At 41.7% G+C, this 22,598-nt stretch overlaps 1 non-coding gene across 1 annotated transcript; it reads right to left on the minus strand.

The window, feature by feature from the left end:
• Positions 1-408: 408 nt before the first annotated feature.
• Positions 409-514, minus strand: LOC118584895. Its single transcript, XR_004945074.1, has one exon. It is a non-coding gene; the product is annotated as a U6 spliceosomal RNA (small nuclear RNA).
• Between the last annotated feature and the right edge of the window lie 22,084 nt (positions 515-22,598).

Consider the following 22,598-nt stretch of genomic DNA (forward strand, 5'->3'; position numbering starts at 1 on the left):
TGGGCACATTGCACCAAGCTATGACAACCCATAATACTCCTGCCTGAGTGAACCCCGAGATGAGGACAAACCGCAGTGTCCGAGGCAGCCCGTCCAACGTCACTGGATGTGCACAAGCAGCAAAGGTGTCGCTTGGGGACCGCCAAAGTACAGAGAAAGCACTGCTGGTTGTGGAAGAAGCCCACACTGTCACTATTCGTCATTGGGAAAGCTGCTCTTAGCTCACAGCTGGTCCTGATAGAAGTGAAACATCACACCTGGGGACAGTAAGTGACTAGGCAGCCTGAACCACCACCAAAACCAGCTGTTGTCACTAAACTGTAACACTGGGCACACTCACCAACATTCCATTATAAAACAAGCAGAAATTAGACAACCCCGGCAGCACCAGGAAGCATTCTTTTTTATTTTAATATGGAATGCTTCATGAATTTGTGTGTTATCCTTGTGCACGGGCCATGTTATCTTCTCTGTATCATTCCAATTTTAGTATATGTGCTGTTGAAGTGAGAACCGGAACGTACTCTTAAACACACAAGCAAGTATGTAGACTTGTGTCTTGTCAGGAGTTGATACAGATTCAGAAATACTCCAGCTTAAAATATCAGCCACTACAGGCTTTTTATGTACAAGTTGGAGGAGAAAGCAACAGCTGAAGAACATGTACCATAGCTGTTCCAACCCTCCAGGTTGACTGCTTCAGGAACTCGGAACCCCCGATGATGCATGGTTATTTATGATATGATGGCTCTCCATCCCTGTGCAGCTCCAGGTCACATGGCTGCAGTGTCCCCTAACATCCTGCTCTCCCTTGAAAGATTGCACTTTCCCATGCCCTTTGAAGTGGGGACTGTGCCCTGTGCTTCAGGCCATGGGATCTGAGGTGGATGCAGGTGTAACTTCCAGGCCAAAATATTTACTCACGGGTGTATGTATTCAAACCTATGTCAGGGTTTGAATCGGAAATGCCAGTTTGGAATGTTTGCCCCTCGCTGGTGGTGCTCTTGGTTGGGAACCTGTGGAGCCTGTGGGAAATAGAGCCTCCCTGGTAGAAACAGGTCATAAGCGAGGGCCTCTGCAGGTTATACCTGCTGCTGGTCTCTGCCCTGCACCCTGGTGTCTCCACCACATACTTCTGATGCCGTCAGTTAAGCTGTTCTGCCATGCCTTCTGTGCCCTGATGGATGGGAACACTCAGAACCACGAACCAAGTCTTTCTTCCCTGGAGTCAATTCTTTCAGGCTTTGTGGTCACAGCAATGTAAAAACCTGACGGGTCCTCCCAGCATTCTCTTCCCTGACTCCAGGAAGCCACGCTAACTGAACAGTGGTTCCGAACTGAAAGCAGCCAAGCCCTGACATTTCCTTCACATAATATAGAGGAAATAATTTATTTTATTTTTTATGTGCGTGGGTGCATTGTCTGCAGGAATGTCTGTGTCTCCCATGTGTGCCTGCTGCCCATGGAGGACAGAAGAAGAGGGCATTGGATTCCCTGAAACTGGAGTTAGGAATGGATGTCAGCTGCCACGTGGTTACTGGGAGCAAACCCAGGTCCTCTGGAAGAGCAGTCAGTGTTAACAACCATCTACCCAGCCCTGGAGGAAAGAACTTAAAGACTATGAAGAGTGGGGCACGGGAGTGGATTTTTCATGTGTTGCTAACCTAGGTGTCAAGTTCTGACTTTATTTCTCCAAATGGGGCCCGAGAAAAACATTGGTAAAAGAAGTGCTGTGGCCTTCACACCGCTTTAGAGGCCATTTCCTGTGATTTTGGCCGCTACTAAGAGCAGTGTAATGAGTGTAGGCTCTCTAGTCATGGAGAGCAGTGTAGTGAGTGTAGGCTCTCTAGTCATGGAGAGCAGTGTAGTGAGTGTAGGCTCTCCTATTGTGGAGAGCATTGTAACAAGTGTAGGCTCTCCAGTCATGGAGAGCAGTGTAGTGAGTGTAGGCTCTCCAATCATGGAGAGCAGTGTAGTGAGTGTAGGCTCTCCAGTCATGGAGAGCAGTGTAGTGAGTGTAGGCTCTCCAATCATGGAGAGCAGTGTAGTGAGTGTAGGCTCTCCTATCGTGTAGAACATTGTAACAAGTGTAGGCTCTCCAATCATGGATAGCAGGGTAATGAGTATAGGCTCTCCAATCAATGAGGTGGGAGGACAGAGGCACAAAAAAACAATGAGTGACATTTCATGGCCCAGGGTATCTTGAGGGAAAGTGGTTACGGTTGTAAAGGGTAGCAGGCCTGATGCAAAATGACCCAACTTCAGGATGGAAACTAATCAAAGGATGCCATTGGCTGGCAAGGGCTGTGAAGGGCGTGAGATATGACTCTGTGCAAGCTGCTGTAGTTTGAGTGATGAATGTCTCCCAAAGGCCCCATGTGTTGAAAGACTTGGTCTCTTGGATGGTGCTCTGGCGGTGGTGTTAGGTCCTGAGAACCTGGGGGGCTGCTCTCAAATGGGCCCCTTCCTGTTGTTGTTTGCTTCTTGGCCATGGGATCAACTGTTTTCTGTGCCCTGTGCATCCTGCTGTGGTTGTTTTAACAGCAGTGCCAGAGGCCTCAAAATCTACGGGTCCACTCAATCAGCCTTGTAATTTGTGAGCTAAAATATGCCCCTGGTCCTTATTAGTTAGTTATCTGGGGATTTGTTATAGTGACAGGAGGCTGACCATCACTTAACCTAGCAGTTTAGCTTCCTATAATCCATAGGTGTTAGCAGGGGAAATGAAACGCAGGCTGTGTTTACTCATAAGACAGCAGTCAGAATGAACAGGAGAGGGCTTGCATTAGCACCCTTTGTCTTTCAAGTCCCAAAGGCCGTGTGAAGAGGTCACTTGTATGCTTCAGGTACAGTGGGCATAGCTGAGAAACTCCAAGCTTAGAACTTCCAGTCTTCTTGGTGAACCACGAGCTAACCTGACCAAGCATGTCCTGGAGGGAGACATTGTCTTCTCTTACAGGTTAGAAAATCTGTGCTCCCTGCCGGAGGCTGTCTATAAACACCCCTGAAAAGATACTCTAGAATAAAAGCTGATGGAACCCAGGTAACGTTGTCCCGGGAATTGCCTCCCAATAAGAACTAAACTAGCCTAACTGGACGTATAACCCAAGCAGTAAAACTAGGACTAAACTCACTGTAAATCATTTTCAACAGTAACTACACCCACATCCCCCTGTTACTCCAATCTCTGTCCCTAACCCTAACCATATGAACTTTAAATTGAATGTTCACATGGCTCCATTTTTAAGTTTGTATCTAACCCTCTTTCTAACACCAGCTCTAAGTCTACTCTAAGTCTAAAACTCACCATAACTAAAATCCTAAAGAGACAAATAAAAAAAAGAATTAAATTAAAAAAGAAGACTTACTTACTTCTTCTCTCTCTCCCCCCATCTCTGTCTCTCACACACACACACACACACACACACACACACACACACACACACACACACTACAGTGGGTGGATAGAAGACCAATTCAAGTCAATCTGGCAAAGTTGCTCGTTTGTTCTCTACTCCCAAGACAGCGCATAAACCAAGAGTTGTTTTAATAAAAGTGAGGCCATGTAACTTTAAAGAAGAGTTGAGCGATAATATCAAAAGTACAGTCCCCTCAGGCTTGTCAAGGAAACCATTAACAGAGTAAAGAGAAATAGTCACACTTCTTGTTACTGTCCAACAAATGTTTTGAGTGAACACTAATTGCCCCACAATCTTAAACATGATTTCTGACTATTTCATTTAGGACTTCAGCTAAAAACACATGATAAATTAAATCAACTGAATAGAGGAGAGTTCTGTGGAGAGAGTATTTACAAAAGGCATCAGCAAGGAACACAGAAGCCATTTGGGACAGTTGTGCAACGTGTCACTAGAATGTGGGGTTAGACAGGCTGTGTGCAAGGCCATCTGGAGACAGGCTGTGTGCAAGGCCATCTGGAAACAGGCTGTGTGCAAGGCCATCTGGAGATAGGCTGTGTGCAAGGCCATCTGGAGACAGGCTGTGTGCAAGGCCATCTGGAGACAGGCTGTGTGCAAGGCCATCTGGAGACAGGCTGTGTGCAAGGCCATCTGGAGACAGGCTGTGTGCAAGGCCATCTAGAGACAGGCTGTGTGCAAGGCCTTCTGAAGGCAGGCAGTGTGCAAGGCCATCTGGAGACAGGCAGTGTGCAAGGCCATCTGGAGACAGGCTGTGTGCAAGGCCATTTGGAGATAGGATGTGTGCAAGGCAATCTGGAGTCAGGCTGTGTGCAAGGCCATCTGGAGACAGGCTGTGTGCAAGGCCATCTGGAGACAGGCTGTGTGCAAGGCCATCTGGAGATAGGCTGTGTGCAAGGCCATCTGAACACAGGCTGTGTACAAGGCCATCTGGAGACAGGCTGTGTACAAAACCATCTGAACAGAGAGTGTTGACCTGTGCCCAGACACGCTCACCAGTGGAGTGGAAACAGGCCATTCTCTGGTCTTTTCCACCCATTCTTGCTCTCTGCTGGTAAGATCTAGTAGAACCAGAGGACAAGGAAAACTGCTGATGGGCCTGGAGCATGGGAGAGAAGAGGAGGTTTGGGTTTGGCATGTCAAATGGTAGGAACTCAACCCAGCACAGCAAATCCAGGAGTATTAGAAGTTCCTTAACCTCCAATATTCCTACTCCCCACTGCTTCCATTACTGGCTAACTTCTTTAAGTCTACTATTATAGGGAGGAATGAACTAGAAATCAGGTGTTTGGGACAGAATTCTGCCTACGTTTACTTTTATTCTACACCTGTATAAATCTATATAAATATCAATGGTTTACATTTCACTTGCTAGTGTCTCCTGAAATTGGATATTTGTGTTTTAATTTTACACATCAGCCATGGGTTCCTCTGTCCAACCCCCTCCCAGGTATACCACTCTTGGGCATATACTCAAGGAATGCTTAATCATACCACAAGGGCATTTGCTCATCTATATTCATATCAGCATTGTTTGTAATAGCCAGAACCTGGAAACAACCTAGATGCCATTCATTAGCATTTTAAAAATTTAAAGTTATGAACGCATTGGCATTGGAGATCACTTTCTAAATATAACACCAGTAGCACAGACACTGAGAGAAACAATCAATCAATGTGATCTTTTGAAACTGAGAAGCTTTTGTAGAGCAAAGGACACAGTCAACAAGACAAAGCGACAGCCTACAGAATGGAAAGAATTCTTCATCAACCCCACATCTAACAGAGGGCTGATATCTAGAATATATAAAGAACTCAAGAAATTAGACATCAAAATGCCCAACAGTCTAATTAAGAAATGGGCTGTGGAACTAAACAGAGAATTCTCAACAGATGAAGTTCAAATGGCTGAAAGACATTTAAGGAATTGTTCAACATCCCTAATTATCCAGGAAATGCAAATCAAAATGACTCTGAGATACCACCTTACACCTGTCTGAGTGGCTAAGGTCAAAAACACAGAAGACAGCTTATGCTGGAGAGGATGTGGAGCAAGGGGAACTCTCCTCCACTGCTGGTGGGAATGCAAGCTTGTACAGGCACTTTGGAAATCAATATGGCGCTTCCTTAGAAAATTGGGAATCCATCTCCCCCAAGACCCAGCTGTAGCACTCTTGGGGATATCCCCAAGGAATGCTCAATCATACCACAAGGGCATTTGCTCAGCTATGTTCATATCAGCATTGTTTGTAATAGCCAGAACATGGAAACAACTTAGATGCCCTTCAACTGAAGAATGGATAAAGAAAATATAGTACATATACACAATGGATTACTACTCAGCAGAGAAAAACAATGACATCATGAGGTTTGCAGGCAAATGGAATGATCTAGAAAAAATCATCCTGAGTGAGGTAACCCAGACTCAGAAAGACAAACATGTTGTGTACTCACTCATAATAGGATACTAGATGTAAAACAAAGATAACTAGACTGCTACACAACTCCAGGGAGGCTACCTAGAAAACGGGACCCTAGGAAAGACACAGGGATCACCCAATGGCAGAGAAATGGATGAGATCTACATGAACAACCTGGACAACAGTGGGAGTAATGAAGGGCAAGGTTTGAGGGAAAGAGAGCTTAGGGGAGCAGGAGATCCCAGCTGGATCAAGAACAGAAAGGGAGAACAAGGAATAACAGACCATGATAAATGAAGACCATATGAGAACAGGAATAGGCAGAGTGCTGGAGAAGTCCCCAGAAATCCACAATGATACATCCTCTGTAGACTGCTGGCAATGGTCGAGAGAAAGCCTGAACTGACCTAGTCTCGTGATCAGCTAGCCAAACACCCTAACTGTTGTGCTAGAACTCTCATCCAATAACTGATGGAAGTGGATGCAGAGATCCTCAGCCAGGCCCCAGGTGGAGCTTCAGGAGTCCAATTGTCAAGAAAGAGGAGGGATTGTAAGAGTGTGAATTGTTGAGACCAAGATTGGAAAAGCACAGGGACAAATAGCAAATGAATGGAAGCACTTGAATTATGAACCAAAGGCTGTGGAGCCCCCAGCTGGAGCAGGCCCTCTGGATAAGTGATACAATTGAATAGCTTGAACTGTTTGGGAGGCACCCAGGCAGTGGGACCCGGACCTGTCCTTAGTGCATGAGCTGGCTGTTTGGAACCTTAGGCTTACACAGGGACACTTTGCTCAGCCTGGAAGGAGGGGACTGGACCTGCCTGTACTGAATTCACCAGGTTTAAATGCATCCCCAGGTGAGTCTTGGCCCTGGAGGAGATGGGAATGGAGGGGAGGTGCTGGGGGAAAGGTGGGGGCAAGAGGGGGAGGGTGGAGGACAGGGGAACCCATGGCTGATGTGTAAAATTAAAACACAAATATAATAAATAACAAAACAAAACAAAAGAATAAAAAAATTTTAAAGTTAATAAAACATTATTTAATTTATTTCTGGGGTCTTTATTATCCATTTCTGTTTATTAAGTATATCTTTTAGAGTTCAATTAGATCTTTCTATAATTGCTTGCCCTGTAGGATTGTGTAATATACCTGTAATATGCTTTATGTTGTAATATGCAAAAAAACTGTTTCATTTTATTAGAGACATACGATGGAGCATTGTCAGTCTCAATTTGTATTGTATCTTCATGATGGCCATAACTTCTATCAAATGTGTGATTAAAGAATCAGCCTTTTCAGAACTCAAACAATTACCCATTGAAGTCCTGAATATGTATCTATGGTGTAGTGTAAATAGTTTAATTTTCCATACTCTGCAAAAATGAAACACGCCCCTTTGCCAAATTTCATTCCTCTGAGTACCCTTTGGGTTATTTCCTGCAGGTAGTGGAGTTTGACTATACAAGGAACAAGTAGGAGGTTTTTTTTTTTTTTTATCGTTTCCTTGGCTTGTTGCCAAGTGATGGAAAGTTTGTTTTCTTTTGTTTTTTCAAATCCTTGTTATTGACATGGTGTTTTGGTTTTTTTTTTTTTTTAATGAAATTCTGAGGCTTCTAGCACATTTCCTATCTACAGTTGTCAATGTCATCATTACATTGTGCTAGAGGGCCTGGTAGACCTGTATGGTATCGAACATGTGTTCTATATACAGGATGATTTCTGATTATTTCTTGTAACTGAATAAATAACAAAGTTAATTCTGTATCATCTGGAATAAATTCAGAAGTTTCAAAATGTAAAAGAAATCTTTCTGTATATGGAGAGTCATTAACTATATTAAGAGGTTCTGGAAAAATCTTATAATACCTTGAAAATAGGGCTGAAGAAGTGGCTCAGGGGTTAAGAACACTGGCTTTTCTTCCAGAGGTCCCAAGTCAATCCCCAGCAACCACATGGTGGCTCACAACCATCTATAATGAGATCTGGTGCCCTCTTCTCACATGTAGACAGAACACTGTATGTGTAATAAATAAATAAATCTTTAAAAAATACCTTGAGAATAGCATATAGTTCTGATTTTTGAACAGACTCATAAGGGTTTTGAGGCATTTTATTCAAATTTCCTGACTTATAACCTGCCTTTCCTGATTTGTTTGCATATGTATAGAATGTAGGAGTTCCACAAATTGATGTGCCCTGTATAATGTGAGGAAGAATCCAGTTAGTTCTCTTTATAAACTGAATTATCTTGCTTTGGGGATATTTATTGTTAATCTCTCCCCAAAAATACAGCAAACTCTTTGCCAATGTTCATTTTCTGCTCTTAAAGAGGAAATTTCAGCATTATTAAAAGATGCTTCAATTTCTGCTGGGTCTATCCCTGCTAATTGATGAAGTCTCAATTTTTCTTTTAGCATCAACTCAGAAAACTTTTCTACATAGGCCTCTAATTTTTTTTACTCTGCTTGTATGGTAAAAATATCCATTCTAAGATATTATCTTTTCTCTGCATTAAAATTTCTATAGGGGAATACATAGAAAAGCTCTGGATCCAAATGATCCACATGTACATCCTGTAATTTCTTTTCTACCAAGCCAATTCTCTCAAAGCTTCAGGTGATAATTTCCTTGAACACTTTGTAAAGTTTGAAACAAATTACTCAATTCTTGAGTTGTTAATCCAGTTGTGGGCCATAGCCAGTTAATGTCTCCCAGCTATTTTTGAAAGTCATTAAGAGTCTGCAATTGATCTCTCCTGATTTGTACCTTTGGGGTTGAATTTTTTGTAAACCTATTTTATATCCTAGGTAATTAATAGAATCACCTCTTTGTACTTTTTCAGGAGCAGTTTGTAATCCCCAATAAGCCAGAATTGTCTTTACTTCTTCAAAAATTTTCTCTAAAGTATCTACATTTGAATCAGCTAATAAGATATTGTCCATATAATGGTAAATTATAGATTGAGAAAACTGTACACAAATAATTTCCAATGGTTGCCAAACAAAATATTGGCACAGGGTGGAGCTGCTTAATAGCCTCTGTGGAGAACCTTCCATTGATATCTCTTAACAGGCTGAGAATTATTATAAGTAGGCACCATGAAGGCAAATTTTTCTCTATCCTTTTTTTGTAAAGGTATAGTGAAGAAACAGTCTTTTAAATCAATCACGATAATAGAGCATTGTTTAGGTAATAGAGAAGGCAAGGCAATCCCAGGCTTTAAAGAGCTCATTAGCTGAATCACATCTTTAATAGTTCTTAGATCTCTTACCATTTTCCAGATTTCTTTTTAATAAACTCAGGAGAATTCCAAGGATTGGTCGACTCTTCAACATATTGAGCATTTAGCTGTTCCTGTACCAACTGTTCTAAGGCCTGTAATTTTTCTGATGTCAAAGGCCATTGTTCTACCCAGACAGGTTTTTCAGTTAACCATTTTAAAAGTATGGTTGTTGGTACGTTTGAAAGACCAGCAGCTGTTGTGCCCTATTTTTGTACAGTCTAAATGGCTGGTGACTGTTTTTATAATACCCTTTAATGTTTTCCCCAGAAACATATGTTAGTTTATAGTTTGTTCCTGAGATTCAAGGAATGTTAATATGGGTATTACATTATTGTAACAAACTATGTCCATGTAAATTCATTGATATATTAGCCACATATGGCTTTAATTTTCCTTCTGGCCCTATAAATTCAAGCCATCTTGTACTTTGTTTTACCTGAGATAAAGTTCCAATCCCTAAAAGTTGAACATTTACTTCCTCAAGAGACCAATTTGGTTGCCAAGATTCTGGTGCAATTATTGTTACATCTGCCCCTCTATTTACAAGACCTTCAAGTACAATGTAATTTATTAATATTTTTAGCTTTGGTCTTTGATCATTTATAGAAGCTTGCCAAAACATTTGCTTTATGATTACTCCTAAAATTTTTGTTTTATCTTCTAAAGCTCTTCTGTCATCCAGAGCAGTATGTTTTGTATTTGTATTTTGTTTTGTTTTTACAGTAAGTATTAGGTCCTTTCTTGCTCTGGGGAGGAGTTTACTCCATGGTGAGAAGTACTGATTGAATAAATTTGACATGGGGGCCTGTGAGAAGCCCCTCAAGGCATTTCCTGAATGGCAAAGGGTTAGCCTGTCTGTCCCTTGTTGATCTGCATTCATTGGTACAATGCTGGCCTTTGCTGTACCATCTGTGTACTCCAGAAGGCAAGGGCCTTCTGTTTGGATCAGAAGAAACATTGTTTCTAGGAATTCCGTGTCACAATTCCTTTATAGGTGACTTTGTCTGCCACAATTAAAACATGTGGCATTGTGATTTTTCTTCAAGTCTCTGGAAATTACCTCTCCTATCCAATCATCATCATGGTTATGAGATTCAACACTGACTGTATCTTGGATCCACTCCTCTATGGATGCTGATCTTTCCTTTAAAGGCCTAATTAACTTTTTGCATTGTAAATTAGCATTTTCAAAAGCCAGAGATTCAATTATTTGTCTAGCTTCTGAAGTAGGTATCATTCTATTTACTGCTGAAGTCAATCTTTGTAAGAAATCAGTGAAGGTTTCTTTTAGGCCCTGTATAACTTTAGTAAATGACTCAGTTCTCTTTCCAACTTCTTCAATTCTGTCCCAAGCATTCAAAGCTGCTGCATGGCATATAGCCATGGTATGGTCATCATATAGAAAGTGTCCTTGTATATCATCATAATCACCCTCTCCAAGAAGTTGGTCTTGGGAAATTTCAATACCTCTAGCCCTACTTCATTGTTTAATGGTCCTAGCCTCATCTTTCCACCAGGTCCTCCACTGTAATTGAGGACCAGGTTCCAATACTGCTATAACCAAGTCTTTCCAGTCTTGTGGGATAATTCTGTTACTAGTTGACCATGAACTTAACATCTGCTTCACAAAAGGTGAATGCACATGTGTCATATGAGATCATCACTTCCTTAAATCTGCTGAAATCTAACATTTCCACAGGAATCCAGTTAGCTCTTACATAGCCTTGGGGATACCTGTCATTTGGCAGTCATTCCATAAGGTGACTGGATAAATTAATGTTGTTTAATAACCTTGGGCTGTTCCTCTCTAATTTTATAATGTAATGATGAGGTTGGTTCTCCTTTAAATTCCTCTGTCTTTGTCTGAATATCTCTATTATTTGTTTTAGTATTTTTTCTAAGAGTTGTAACTTATTGGTCAAAATGGCAATATTTTCTCTAGTAACTTTTTCTAAGGCCCTTTTCTTGGCATTTATATCAACCAGCTTTTATTAGAGAGTTATAGTTTTCTTTAGTCATGATAAAAGATAAATTAGGCACAAAATTTTGGACCCACAAAGATAAGATAGATAATAGAGTATTTTCTCTATTTTTGCCAAATACAAATGGACTGGATACTGAACTATAATTCTTACTTAATAATTGTTTTTGTTGTATATAATCTTATTATGTTAAAGTTAAAAAATTCCTTTTTAATTTGACAAAAGGGGGAAATGTTGTGGAATAATCCTTTCGTATACTGTGAAGATTTGTTGCTGTGATTATTTTAATAAAAAAGCTGCCTGGACAATAGCTGGACAGGATAAAGTTAGGTGAGAAGGCCAAAATGAGAATTCTGGAAAGGAGAAGGGTAGAGTCAGAGGAGTCACTAGCCAGATGCAGAGAGAGCAGGAGATGAACATGCCATGCTAATAAAGGTACCTTCACATGGCAGAACATAAATAAGGAACATTGATTAATTTAAGTGTAAGCATTAGCTAGTAATAAGCCTGAGCTATCAACTGATCATTTATAATTCATATTCAGCCTCTGAGTTGGTTATTTAGAACCAGGTGGACAGGACAGGAAACATCTGTTTATTGTCAGATTTTGTTGCTTTGGGTTTTTTCTATTTTCTTAAATTTATTGTTATTATTTTATGCATATGTTTGTTTGGTCTGCATATGTATCTGTGTACCATATGCATGCCTGGTGCCCACAAAGACCAGAAAAGGGTATCAGATCCTTTGAAATTGAGGTTACAGATGATTGTTTGCCCTAATATGGGTGCTAGGAATCCAACCCATGTCCTCTAGATGAGTAGCTAGTGCTATTAACCCCTGAGCCATCTCTCTAGCATCTGTCTTTTTTTCTAAAGCTCACATTTTGTTGTATATCTTTGTTGTGCAGGTAGTTGATTATATGAAGCCTCAGAAGGTCTGACCACATCTATACTGAAAGCACTTGTAAACTGTACTTGAGAAGAATAGCTAGTTTAGTTGAGAGTATTTATTTAGTATGCATAACACCCCTTGTATGATTACCAGCACTGCATAGACAGCGTGCCATCATAGTATATGCCTATAATCCTAGTACTTGTGAGATGGAAGAATGAGGATTGGAAGTTCAAGATCATCATCAGCTAAATAGCAACCAGTCAGCCTGTGCCCGAGAGTCTGTATCTGAAGACCCATACCAAGCTTCTCAGGCATTACACAAGTAGTCTTCCCCCTTCCTCTGAGAGCCCAAGAATCTTAATTAGGATTACTATTCCTGTGATAAAACACCAAAGCCAAAAACAACTTGAGGAGGAAAGGGTTTATTTGGCTTAAATATTGAGGGAAGCCAAGGCAGGAACTCAAACTGGTGGGAACCTGGATACAGGAGCTGATGCAGAGGCCACAGAGGAGTGCTGCTTACTGGTTTGACCCTCTTAGCTTGCTCAGTCTGTTTTTCTAGCAGAACAGAGAAACACCAGCCCAGGAATGTTTCCACCCACAATGGTCTGGGCCATCCCCCATTAATAACTAAAAAGATGCCCTACAAGCTTGCCTGCTTATATTCTGATCTTATGTAGACATTGTCTCTATTGAGATTCCCTCATCTCAGACAACTTGATCTTGTGTCAAGTTGACATAAAGCTAACCAGAACAGCACTCTAGCCAAGGAAATAGAAAGAGTAACTGCAGATCTTTGTCTCTCCCTCCACCCCTCCAAATCCAATTCCTGCATCTCACCTCCAGGTCTGTAGCACAGCACTTGCTGCAGCTCATCCCCCTGAAGCCATTCCCAATGGGTCACACAGATTTTCCCTCCATCCTTCCTTTCCCCCAACTCATCACTTTATCCCAGTGCCCAATTCCATTAGGCAGTCCTTGGGAGCCCACAGGCCACTCCAGCCAGGAAAGCGGTTAGCCTAACTGCAGATACTCACCTCTCCACTCTCCTCTCCTCTAAATCTAATCCCCGTCTCATCATGAACTTCCTAGTAGATCACCAGCTAAGGGCTCCCCTCCTCTCTGTCCCCATGTTCAGAAGATCACAAAGTTCTCAAACTTTCTACCCCCTCATCCTGTTATCCCAGCACCAACTCCAGCATAAATTCCATGAGAAACTACCAGCCAAGCCTGCCAGAGAAGCAATAGGCCAGCTAAGAAGGTGGTGAGATTCAGATCTTGACTCCTTCCTCAATCCAAATCACTCCTCATCCCCCATCTCATCCCATCTCCAAAGCAGACTACTTGTGACCTCTTGTCACTCTCTGCCCACATTCCCAGAGGACTAAGAAGATAGTAATGGAACACCCTGCTTTCCTCCATCCTGTGGACCCCCCAGACTTTCCTAACCTATCTTCATTTCTAAGTATCATCCTCTGTAGACTACTGGCAATGGTCAAGAGAAAGCCCAAACTGACCTAGTCGGGTGATCAGATGGCCAAACACCCTAACAGTCATACTGGAACTCTCATCCAATAACTGATGGAAGTGGATGCAGAGATCCTCAGCCAGGCCCCAGGTGGAGCTCCAGGAGTCCAATTGTCAAGAAAGAGGAGGGGCTGTAAGAGTGTGAATTGTTGAGACCAAGATTGGAAAAGCACAGGGACAAAGAGCCAAATGAATGGAAACAGATGAATTATGAACCAAAAGTTGTGGAGCCCCCAGCTGGATCAGGCCCTCTGGTTAAGTGAGACAATTGAATAGCTTGAACTGTTTGGGAGGCACCCAGGCAGTAGGACCTGGACCTGTCCTTAGTGTATGAGCAGGCTGTTTGGAACCTAGGGCTTACACAGGGACACTTTGTTCAGCCTGGAAGGAGGGGACTGGACCTATCTGTACTGAATCTACCAGGTTGAACTGAATCCCCAGGGGAATCTTGGCCCTGGAGTAGATGGGAATGGGGTGAGGGGCTGGGGGAAGGCAGGGGTGGGGACGGGAGGGGGTTGGACAGGGGAACCCATGGCTGATGTGTAAAATTAAAACACAAATATCCATATGAAAAATAAAATAAAATAAATATATTTTTTTAAAAAAGATTATTAGAAAATGCCTATTTTTCACAGAAGGATTGGTTTTTATATGGCATCAAAGTTTTTCTGGTAGGTCACAGAGGCAAGTTGGATAAGATTATGTTTTAAATTAAAACCAAATGCATCATGTAAATTTCTTACATATGATTAAGTACTGTTTTACTTTGAACAGACATTGAAGATGTTGACATTTATACTTATTTTTTCTTCTATTTTATCTTATGCTTATAAAATCTTAAGGATATGAGTAGTCTATTACCTATTAGTGGGTATTTTCTGATAATAAAACATTGAAAATTTAAAAAAAGCAGTCAATGGGGTTGGGAATTTAGCTCAGTGGTAGAGCGCTTGCCTAGCAAGCACAAGGCCCTGGGTTCGGTCCTCAGCTCTGAAAAGAAAAAATAAGAAAAAGAAAAAAAAAAGCAATCACCAACCATTAAGGCTGTACATAAACAGAGCACAACTGCTGTTGAACTCTCAGAAGTACCAACAGCCCTACCTTTAAAATGGCTGACTGATCAACCTGTCTGGGTTGGACAATGGACTTTGACAATAGAGAAGCTACAAGCTTTAGAACAGCTGGTTCAAGAGCAGCGAATTGTTCAACACGTTGAAGAATCTACCAGCCCTTGGAATTCTCCTGTATTTGTTATTAGAAAAAAGTCTGGTAATTGGAGAATGCTGACAGATCTGAGAGCTATTAATAAAGTAACAAAACTCATGGGCTCCATACAGACTGGGATGCCCTTGCCCTCTCTGCTACCCAAAGAATGGCGTATAATAGTTATTGACTTAAAAGACTGTTTCTTTACCATATCTTTACAAGAAAATGATAGAGAAAAAATTGGCTTCACAGTACCTAATTTTAACAATTCTCATCCAGTCAAGAGATATCAATGGAAGGTCCTCCTACAGGGAATGTTAAACAGCCCTATCCTGTGCCAATATTTTGTGCAAAAACCATTGTAGATAATTATATATAATTTATCATTATATGCATATTTTATTACCTGATTCAAAGTTTGATATCCTTAGAAAGCAAGTTTGAAGAAGTAAAGAAAGTTTTTCCTTGCTGGTGACTACAAATTGCTCCTGAAAAAATACAAAGAGGAGATTCTATTTATTACTTAGTACATAAAATAGACCTACAAAAAATTAGACTTCAAAAGGTACAACTCAGGAGAGATTGATTGCAGACTCTTACTGATTTTCAAAAATTGTTAGGAAGCACTTCCAACTTATTGGGTATCATGGGAATACCTAAAGATGAACTACAAAATTTGGCTAATACTCTAGAAGGGGACAAGGACTTCAATAGTCCAAGAGAACTATCAGCCAAAGCTGAGAAGGGATTGGCTCTAGTAGAAAAAGACAGTGCTAGAAGCACAAGTGGATCGTGTGGATCCAGAACTTAAATGCATTCTGGTCATACTCCCCTCCAGATGCCCCCCCCCCCACAGGGATTTTGATGCAGAGGGAAGATATATTGGAATGGATATTTCTACCACATAAACCAAGTAAGAAGTTAAAGACATGTAGAAAAGATCTCTGATTTGATTCAAAAAGGAAAATGAAGACTTCATCAGTTGACAAGAATGGACCAAGCAGAAACTGTAGTACCTTTAACTAATGAGGAAATTTCCTCACTATGGAAAGATAATGAATACTGGCAGAGAGCTTGCAGTGACTTTTTGGGAGAGATTAACAACCGTTACCCCAAAAGCAAGAAAATAGAATTCATAAAGAAGACTGAGTGGATCCTTCCTCACATTGTATGACAAAAGCCAATTTTTGGAGTTCCCTCATTCCAGACTGATGCAAATAAATCAGGGAAAACAGGATACAAATGAGGAGACTTAAGTAAAATGGTTCAAAGTCCATACAACTCTGTACAAAAGGCAGAACTGTATGCCACTCTTATAGTACTGATGGACTTCACAGAACCCCTCAATATAGTCACTGACTTTCACTACATGGAGAGAGTTGTCTTACACATTGAAACTGCTGAATTTATTCCTGATAATAGAGAATTAACTTCATTATTTATACAATTGCAGGAAATCATCAGAAATAGGGAACAGCATATATATATCAAATTCTATACAGGTCTGCCAGGACCTCTAGAACAAGTAATAATGAGATTGGTCAGTTACTAATAGTTACTAATGCTAGAAGCCTCCACATTTCATAAGAAACACCATGTAAATAGCAAAGGTTTGAAGCAGGATTTCTCCATCACTTGGCAACATGACAAGGATATTATAAAAAAAAAGTTCTACTTGTCCCCTCTATAACCAAACTCTATACCCACAGGGAGCAATCAAAAAGGTATACAAAGAAATAAAATTTGGCAGATGGATGTGTTTCATTTCACAGAATTAGGAAAATTAAAGTATGTACACCATACCATTGACATCTATTCAGGATTTTGGTGGGCAACTCCTAAGAGTTCTGAAAAAGCTGATTGTGGGATTAAACACCTATTAGAAGTTATGGCCATCATAGGAATACCTGTACAAATTAATACTGACAATGCCCCAGGATCTGTCTCAAATAAAATGATACAGTTTTTGCTTATTACAATATAAAGCATGTTACACGTATGCCACACAATCCCACAGGCCAAGGAGTCATAGAAAGATCCAACTGAATTTTAAAGGATATGCCAAATAAATAGCAGCAGGTAACAATGACTACTAGAAATAGACTGCATAATGCTTTATTAACCTTGAATTTTCTCAGTGCTGATGAGAAAGGAACAACAGCTACAGAGAGACATTGGATAACAGAAAAAGGTTCTGAGCTTTCTTTCAAAGAAGTGTTGACCTCAGAATGGAAACCAGGATATGTCCTACATTGGGGGAGATGTTTTGCCTTTGTTTCTGCAGGAGAAGAAAAGTTATGGATACCAACAAAAACAATAAAAAAATTCTATTCAAATGGGAGATACCCCTTAATGAAGAGAAGTAAAAGCTCATCCACCAACGTGACATCTCTAGAAGTTGTAAGAAAAATTTAACAAACAAGTGTTGGGGCAGGGTTCTGTTTTCTGTCTTTACAGGATACTGGAAACACCCATCTTCCAGAAATCATAAGGCCTTAGATACCCAGACATATACAACAGAAGGAAATAATCTATTGGTAATAATATCCTCTACAGGGTAATATCTCACTGCCTAATATCTATATCTCTTTAACTCTAGAATAGTTGTGGTCCTGATTCAATTATAAACCAAGCTGGCTTTGGAGTTGGAATGTGGCGGTCTCCTTCTCTAGACCCAAGCTTGTTGCTAAAAAGAAAAAAGTTAAAAGATTCTGTGTGGGACAGAAGAAAATCAATAATCTAAGGAGCATTGTCATCCAGACTCTATTTCTTTCTATGCTTTTCCTTACCTTTGAAGAATTCCTTTTCTACCCAGTATGAACCCATCTTGATATTGAAAATGTTCAAGTTTTTCCACAGTAAAAAATTAGTCTTTTTCACTAGCAATCTCTGAAGTCTCCCAAAGGAAGATAGGGCCCCACAACAATGATTCTACCCAGTCCAGAATGATGCCATGGTACTCACAAACATTACTCAATGATCAACCTTGGACTGAAAACTCTCCAAGATAGTTCCATAATAAGATGGTCTATCATATTACACATCTAGCCAGAATCTCAGACAACATTACCCATTACTCTGAGACTGGCTGCAGAATCTACAGTTAGTCCAACTGAGACTTGACAATCTGAGCTTTCTTGCAGGAACCCACATAGATACCATTGCCTCCTAAACAGCGGGAAGCAATTGTAAGAAAACAACACCCCTTTTGCCCAAAGGTTTCATGTTTCTCAGGGTTATAGATAATGGTTATAGTGTTGAGGGTGGAATAAAATATTGAACTCAGTATTTTCTTTAAAAAAAGAAAAAGGGGAATGGATAGGTATAGGATATTAAGTTAGATTATTGTATATACTAGTGAACTAATGAAGTAAAATATCAGCCTTAGATGAGTTGCACTGTTATGGATTCTTGTATATTGATACAAATGTAAATTATTTTTATATTCTTATTTAAGATAATTTGTATATTGATACAAATACAGAACTATATTAGTTGTAATCTACATATATTTCTACTCTTTTTTTTAAAGATTTATTTATTTATTATGTATACAGCATGTATGACCAGAAGAGGGCACCAGATCTTATTACAGATGGTTGTGAGCCACCATGTCCAGTCCCATATTTCTACTCTTATTTGAAATGTTTGTATACTGTTTCAAATATAAAATTATAACTGTCATACTGTATATATGTTCTACCCCTGTTTAGGATATTTGGTATATTGATACATATTTAGGATTATTGTCATATTGCATATTGTACTATACATTCCTACCTCTGCTTTAGCTATTTTGTGTATTGTCACAATTCTGAGGTTCATTGTCCTTTTACTGTACATTTGCTTACAGACTGTTTACCTTGTTTACGTGAAGCCTTGGTCCTTAGGTTATTTAGGTAGATAAGACTTACAGATTTATAGTCACCTATGCTTGTCACCTCTATAGTTATGAGTTATGTTTCCAGATTGACAGATTTACAGCTACTGGGAGGGGGGAGGCCAGAAAACAGGGATGGTCCCAATAGTTGCCCACATGGTGAGGCCTTAGAGGGTGTGGCATGCTCTAGGAGCCAGTGAGAGGACATTTACCAAGTAGGTGAGGAGAGATGGATGGTTAGAGCAGGTGGAGGAAGAAGCAGCTGAAGAATTTGGAACCCAATATGATAGGTAGCAGAAGCCAGCAGAAACAAGTGGTCTGCACACATCTTAAGAGTCAAATCAGCAACATGAGTCATTTTAAAATGTTAAGACATGGGCTAAAGGGAAACTATCACTGAGTTTGTAAGTCAGAGATCCTGAGCCAAGCGGTAGGTTCCATTGGTTTTCGTAACTGTGAGGATGGGGGTGTTAAAGGGAGAAGTGGGGAGCAAATTCTTTCTTAGGTTAGAGATGAGAGGCTTAAGTCTCTGAGACTTTGGAAAGAAAATGGATATTGAGCCTGGGCTATATATTTGGTGGGGTTTTGTAGTTGAATGATAAAGGCTGTGGTGTTTGGCTATAGGAGGGTTTTAGGTGTTCCATACCTGGGGATCTACCTGAGAGGTTGGAAGGGAAGAGGTGTGTCATGTGGTTTGGAGGAGGAGACAGGGAATGGCTGGTGAGCCTGGGGTCAAGCAGATGGGGGGAGCAAAAGAAAGAGAGGCTCCCACATTGGCTAGGAGGTCCTTTCCATCAAGAGGATGGGACAGGTTGGCACCATTAGGAAGGAATGGGTAAGGGAAATCCCTTAAAGATACAGCCCAGTGTCCAGGCGGTGGTGGCACATGCCTTTAATCCCAGCACTCAGGAGGCAGAGGCAGGCGGATTTTTGTGAGTTCGAGGCCAGCCTGGTCTACAGAGTGAGATCCAGGAAAGGCGCAAAGCTACACAGAGAAACCCTGTCTGGGGGCGGGGGGAGATACAGCCAAGTGCTAGGGGTTTGGTGAGCCTGGTAAGGCTGTCTCCTTACTTCAAAAGTAGAAGAATGAAGAGAGGTAGGTCTCTAGAACTTCGTCAGGACCAAAAGAGTGGACCCAGTATCCGTAAGGAAGGAGATGAATCGCCCTGATACTGTGATAACTACCTGAGGCTCCTTCTTGGAAGTGACGGTGGTCAGGCCAAGGGATCCCGGCCCCCTCAGTCATTATTTGTGGCCAGAACAAAGAGGCCAGATGAAGGGTGATCTGGGCTTTATGTCCCCATGCCATAAGGGACATGGGGGCAATCAACACCCCAATGCCCTTCTTGATGGTACCTTGGACATGGTCTGGGTGGTTTATGGGTTTTCAGACAAGCCCGGGCCCAGTAACCCTCCTGACCACATTTGAAACAAGACACAGAGGTTCTCGGGCTTTAGGAGACCAGGGAGCCTGGGCTTTTGCTTTGGTCAGCCGAGAAGCCTAGGTCATCATCAGGTATTTTTGTTTTGAGGCTTTTTCATCTCTGTCATGGTTCACCTTGAAGGGCACAGTTGAGACTTCTGCCTGTGGAATCAGTTCTCTCCCTAGACATTTGAGTTTGGCTCTAATATTGGGGAAATCCTGGGAGAAGCAGGTCATAAGGAGTTGTTTCCCATCTGGAGTCTTGGGATCCAGATTGGGATATTGCAAGAGGGCCTTTGTAAGGTGATCTAGGAATTGAGATGGGTTTTCATGCTTTTCCTGGATGACCCCTTGGACTTTTTCATAATTTACCACCTTAAGGGCAGCCTTGTGGATACTGGCCAGGAGGCAAGTTATAAATCGATTCCTAGCTAGGACGCCTCCTGGGGTATTGTAATCCCATTCAGGGTCTTTGTCAGGGACTACCATAGCCTGGTCCCAGACTCGCCTATGCTCCTCTGGGAGAAGATTGTTGGCAAGAATCATATAAACATCATGGAAGGTGAGGTTGTAAGATTGGGTGATATATTGGATATATAGTTGGTTTTCATAGAGCAAGGCCTTACATGTGATAAGGAGTACTCTGCTTTAATGCCACATACTCAGCCCTGACTGGGTGGGCAGCCTGTTGCTGAGGAGGGAGAAAGGCAAACTATAGAAAGAGAAGGGACTACTGGTTGAGGCTGATAAGGGGAAGGTTCACTAATGTGATAGAAAATAGTGCAGGAATTATTTGGTTTGGGCTTCATAGCTAGAAGTTGTTTCCTCCTTGGTTGGCTTATCCTAAAATGGCATCATACCACATTGTGCCTTTAAGTTTACCTAAGTATAGATTTTTAACTATGAACCCCAATGTTACAGATTTTTCAGACGTGTGACCTTATCCAGTATGCTTCCAGATCTTTGAGGCAAGATTTATACCTTAGCAAAACTTTCAGAGAACAAAACCAAAGTGTACGAGATGAGTAGTACAAGGTGAGTAGCAATGGTCCCCACTGGGAATAGTCTGTCCCTTTATCTTGTTCTGCTCTCCTTTCTGTCACATAGCAGATAGCTTGTCTGATATGAGACAGAGATTTTGGAGGAAACCTTTAAATAAGCATGCTAGGGTTAGAGGAGGGGGAACCATACCCCAACTCCAGAGCCCACTTTTAATTGAAGTGGGACAGCATAAAAGTGGTCCAGTGCCACTCGTACCTAAAAGACACCTGAATCCCAGTAAAACTGAATCCAGTAAACTAACAAAGAAGGCTTAAGACAGGAAATTTTGAACCCTGGACACAGAGGACACTACAAGAGCTGAGAGATGCACCAGCCAGGGAGGAGTGTGTGCCAGGTGTGTGGATGCTGCAGCTGGCCAGCCTTTGCTTTCTCCCCCTCCTGCTAGGACTGGCTCCTAGCTCCCACTTTGCGACAAACTTGTAGACCCATCTATGGTAACTTGAAAGACAGAACATTTACACAGTATGTGGGGGTGGAGAGACTAGACAAAAACAAACAGGGCTTGGAGCAGAGAAATAGGGAATGGGAATCTCTTTCCATTTCCCCAATCACTCACAGTATTTGTAAAGGCACCAAATAATAATGGGATCTAAGGTGCCATTAGGTGGCCCTTTGGATTGATCATCTAAGGGTTATTGAAGACAAATTTGATTGCAAAAGCAAGTAAATTTAGTGCCCTTCAGGTCAAGTGTCAGGTAGAGAGGCTGAAGGTTTTCTAAGAGGCGTCCCAAGGGGGAATGGGAGGATATGGAGTGCTGAGTTCCCATGGATGAGAGAGGTGAGGGGAAAGGTCACTGAAGTCTGTAGTCACCGACATCCCCTGGACTCAGGAAGGACCAAATCATTCAGAGGGTCATCACCCAGCTCAACTGGGGTCAAGGGTAGCAAGCTTAGTCTGGGTAAGCCAGTGGAGACTCTGGTGCCTGGTACGAGGGCTTCCATAGAGGTGAGGAGGCGAGAGAAAACCAAGCTCTAAGGGGAGGGTCTCTTCCAGAGAAAAAGACTGGAAAAAGGAGGTTTTGGTGGCTCCTTTTTGTGAGGAAGAGAGGGGGAGAGCACAGGAAGGGATGCTATAACTCAACTGGGCCTAAGGAAACTGCCTGGTTGCAGCTGCAAGGGTGGGGGAGTGTGGTCAGGTGAAGAGGGCCAGCCATAGCCTTAAAAACCGTGGCTGGGGGTACCTCCACTTCCAAGAGTGCTAGAGGGGTGCCAGACACTTAACAGTCACTTCCACAGACTCAGGGAAACGTTTACACCAACCAAAGGGAAAACTTACCTAATTGATTCTGGTGGATGGGGTGCTGAGCAATTGATTAGACAGAAGGCAAGTCTGTTGCGGGTGGACTGGAGATGAGGGATGGGATCCCAGTGCAGCTTAGACCATGAGGGGAAATGCAGGCACTAGGAGAACCTATCCAAGCCACAGCACCAAATGTAAGCATTGCAACTCAGATGGAAAGGCATCCTGGCAGCTGGAAGCCAAG

This window comes from Onychomys torridus, chromosome 5, assembly GCF_903995425.1.
Source record: "Onychomys torridus chromosome 5, mOncTor1.1, whole genome shotgun sequence".
In the NCBI taxonomy this organism is placed as follows: Eukaryota; Metazoa; Chordata; class Mammalia; order Rodentia; family Cricetidae; genus Onychomys; species Onychomys torridus.